Source organism: Leucopleurus acutus (assembly GCF_964270905.1).
Source record: "Leucopleurus acutus genome assembly, chromosome: 8".
In the NCBI taxonomy this organism is placed as follows: domain Eukaryota; kingdom Metazoa; phylum Chordata; class Mammalia; order Artiodactyla; family Delphinidae; genus Leucopleurus; species Leucopleurus acutus.
In genome coordinates, this window is record NC_139151.1 from 100298085 (window position 1) to 100302527 (window position 4443).

Genomic DNA, 4443 nt, shown 5'->3' on the forward strand with positions numbered 1-4443 from the left:
GCCAGGCCCTCGGGCCTGCTGGGCAGCCTCAGCCTTCATCTGTGTCTGTATGTCTGTGTCTCTGTTGGTCTGGTGCCGTCCTGCCTCGTATCCTGTCGCTGAGGGTTCGGTCAAGTGTATATAGACGTCCTCTGTGGGCTACGGGGGGAAGGCGGCTCGGGCCTGTTGGGAGGCCAAGCTTGTTGGGTGTTCGGGGAAGACCCAGGGCCAGCCTTGCCTGGTCTGCTGACAGCACTCTGTAAATAGATTGTTAGAGTTCAACTGAATTTTAGCCTCTAGTGTTTGAGAGCTAGATTAATAAAGTCTGTTCCTTCATGCCTGCTGTGAGTATCATGAAGACTGCGCTTCTCTGCAGAAAGCCCCGGACCCTGGCCCCATCTCGGGCCGCTGGATGGGCTGGAGGAATAGGACCTGCTTTTTCTCCTGGGATGTGCGTCAAGGCCACCTGGGTCCCACCCCCAGAGATGCCGACGGAGTGGGTGATTCTGATGCCACCCTGGACCACCCTGAGAAACACTTCAGTTACTTTCATGTTGGGGCAGGTGACGCTACTTCCTGTTTTTCTGGGGAGCGCCCTGCCTGTCGAGGGGGGCTCATTCAGTGGGTAAGACCTGGAGTTGAGGTCAGGGGAATTGGGCTCTTGACACAGCTCTGCCGCTTAAGAGAGGCCCTCAGCCCCTCCACGCCTCAGGCTCCACCCACCCTTGCTGCACGGATGGTGAAAGGACTTGAGAACGTGGACATGCTGCTGAAGCAGGAGATCTGGGTTAGGAAGGGGCCGTCTCTTGAAACTACCTCGGGACCAGTACGTGCAAGTAGTTGAGATGTTTCTCCAACAAATCCAGGCAGCTGCTAATTAAATGCTTAGTGTCCATGGAAGCTGGCCCTGCCCCATCGCTGCCAACCATGTTCTAAACGTGCCACATCATCATCTCCTACTCCAGCCCCTGGAATGGGGGTTGGTGAATTTCGGCCTATGGGCCAAATCAAGTTGCAGTCCATTTTTGTAAAGTTTCATTGGAACCCGCCCAGTAGAAATGAATGCCTGTTGTCTCCGGCTACTCCGCTGAGGGCAGAGTTAAGTAGTTACAACAGAGGACTTATGGTTCGCAAAGCTGAGAATATTTACTATGAACCTTTACAGAAGATGTTTGCTGACCCTGCTTTAGGACAAAAATCAAGGCTGAATATAAGAGAGCTTTTTAAAATGAGTAAAGAGTGAATGCACACAACAGAATGAAATCTAGAAGATTCCACCACGCAAAGAAAAACATTTTACAGTTCATTCAAATACGGTGCGAATTTAAATTTAAATTCCATGTGTTCTCTGATGAGAAACTGTTGTGTTGAGTCAACTGGTGAATGTGTCTTTGCCTGAAACCACAATGTCAAAATATTACCTCTTATAAAAGCATATTTACATAGTGTGTTTGAGAAAAAAATTGTTATTCAGCAAAAAGGTAGTTACAGGTTGCACTGCATCTTCACTAGTACTTGATATTGTCAGTGCTTCTTATTTTAGCCATTCTAATAGACGCGTAGTGAATTCTCATTGTGGTTTTAATTTGCATTTCCATAATAGCTGGTGATGGTGAACATCTGCTCACGTGCTTACTTGCCATCTGTGTATCTTCTTTGGCAAAGTGTTCAACTCATTTGTTCTTTTTGTTTTTTGGTTCCTTTTTTACTGGGCCACGATTTCTTTCTTCATGTGCCTTGTGGGTTTTTTTTTTTTTTTTTTTTTTTTGCCATGCCACGTGGCATGTGAGATTTTAGTTCCTCAACCAGGGGACCAGGTATCAAACCCATGCCCCCCTGCAGTGGAAGCACAGAGTCTTAACCACTGGGCCACCAGGGAATTCCCTCATTTGTTCATTTTTAAATTGAGTTGTTAGTTTTCTTACTGTTGTGTTTAGAATCTCTACGTATTATGGGTACAAATGTGATGTCAGATACGTGCTTTGCAGTATTTTCTCCTAGTCTGCAACTTGTCTTTTCATTCACTTAACAGTATTTTTCATAGAGCACAAATTTTAATTTTGATGAAATCCAGTTTATCAGCTTTTTTTTCCTTTTTATGGGTTGTGCTTTTTTGGCTTCATGTCTAAGAAATCTTTGTCTAGCCCCAGTTCTCAAAAGATTTTCTCCTATATTTTCTTCTAAATAGTTTGTAGATTTATATATTACATTTAGGCTTATGATCTGTTTTGAGTTAATTTTTTTTTAATGTGAGGTTTATGTTTTTTGTTTGGGGAGCATATAGATAGATGGATGTCCAGTTGTTCTAGAACCATTTGTTTAAAAGACTATTCTTTTTCACTGAATTTCTTTTGTATCTTTGTCAAGAGTCAATCAGCCATATTTGTATGGGTCTATTTCCAGACTTTGTATTCTCTTTTGTTGATCTATGGGTCTGTCCTTTTACCCATACCACATGGTCAAGATTACTGTAGCTTTTATAAGTCTTAAAAATCTGGTAGTGTGATTTCTCCATCTTTATTCTTTGCAAAATTATTTTGGCTTTTCTATCAATTTTGCTTTTCTGTATAAATTTTAGAATCAGCTTATCTATACAAAAACACTGCTGGGATTTTGATTGAAATTACATTAAATCTATATATTATAAGTTTGGGGAGAATTCACATGTTTATGCTAGTGAGTCTACTAATCCATGAACATGATATATCTCTTCATTTATTTACATCTTTGGTTTCTTTTATCAGCATTTTGCAGTTTCAGCATGCAGATCCTGTATAAGATTTGTTAGATTTAAAGCTAAGTATTTATTTTCTTGGAGCTGTTATAAATGGTATTGTCCTTCTAATTTTGGTTTCTACTTGTTCATTGCTAGTGTGTAGAAATGCAGTTTCTATACTTTGATGTATTGACCTTGTATCTTGTGATGCAACTAAAGCAGTACTTAGAGGGAAATTTATAGCACTAAAATGCCTATGTTAGAAAAACAGTGTCAAATCAATGACGCTAGCTTCCACTTTAGTAAACTAGAAAAAGAAGAACAAACAAAAATATAAGCAGAATAAGGGAAATAACAAAGGTAGAGCAGAAGTCAGTGACATTGGAAAGAGAAAAATGATAGAGAAAATTTTATTAAACCCAAAGCTGGTTCTTTAAGAAGCTCAAAAAAAAAAAAAAAATGTAAACCTCTGTTGAGGCTAATAAGGAGAAAAAGTAAACAAATGACCTATGTCAGGAATGAGAGGAAACACCACCACAGATTCTACAGATACTAAAAGAGAATATTATGAACAACTTATGGTAATTTGACAATTTAAATGACATGGACACAAATTCCTTGGAAGATAAAAATTATCTCAGTTCACTCAAGAAAAAATATAAAATCTAAACAGCCCTATGTATGACAGAAGTTTAATTTGTAGTTTAAAATCTCACAAAAAGGGTCTTCTCTGGTGGTACAGTGGTTAAGAATCCACCTGCCAACTCAGGGGACATGGGTTCGATCCCCAGTCCGGGAAGATCCCACATGCCGCGGAGCAACTAAGCCTGTGCGCCACAACTACTGAGCCCGTGCACCACAACTACTGAAGCCCGTGCGCCTAGAGCCCGTGCTCTGCAACAAGAGACGCCACCACAATGAGGAGCCCTCGCACCGCAACGAAGAGTAGCCCCCGCTCGCCACAACTAGAGAAAGCCCGCGCACAGCAACAAAGACACAATGCAGACAAATAAATTTTTAAAATAAATAAAATTTCACAAAGAACCCTCTAGGCTTAGATCATTTTAGCGTTAAATGTTCAAGGAAGAAATAACACCAATTCTACACAACCTCTCCCAAGAAATCAGAGGAAAAAATATTTTCCTGCTCCATCTATGTGGCCAACATTGCTCTGATCCCCAAACCAGACAAAAGACGTTGCAAAAAAGGAAAGCTAGAAGATTACCTGCCATGAACATCAAGGTTCTTTGAGCTTTAGCAAATGAAATCCAACAAATGACTCATATAAAGAGCATAATATATCTTAACCAAATAGGGTTTATCCCAGCATTGCAAAGTAGGTTTAACATTTGAAAGTCAATGTAATTCACCATATTAATACAGGGGGAAAATCATGTGATTAAATTGATAGATACAGAAAGTGAGCTGGACAGTTTAACACTGATTCATGATAAAAGCTTTAAGCAAGTAAGAATTTTAAGGGAATTTCCCCAGTTTGAAAAAGCCCTTCTACCAAAAAATCTTCAGCAAGCATGGTGAATGGATGTATTCCTCCTACTAACAGGTCCAATGCAAGGATGCCCACTGTCATTACTTCTGAACATTTTACTGGAGGTTCTAGCCAGTGCAAGAGGGCAGTAAAGAAAAAAGGTACGAGAAAGAAAGGATTAAAATTATATTCAGAGATGACTTGTAGAAAATCTCACAGTGTCTACAAAAGGATTAAAAAGTGAGTTTAGCATGGATGC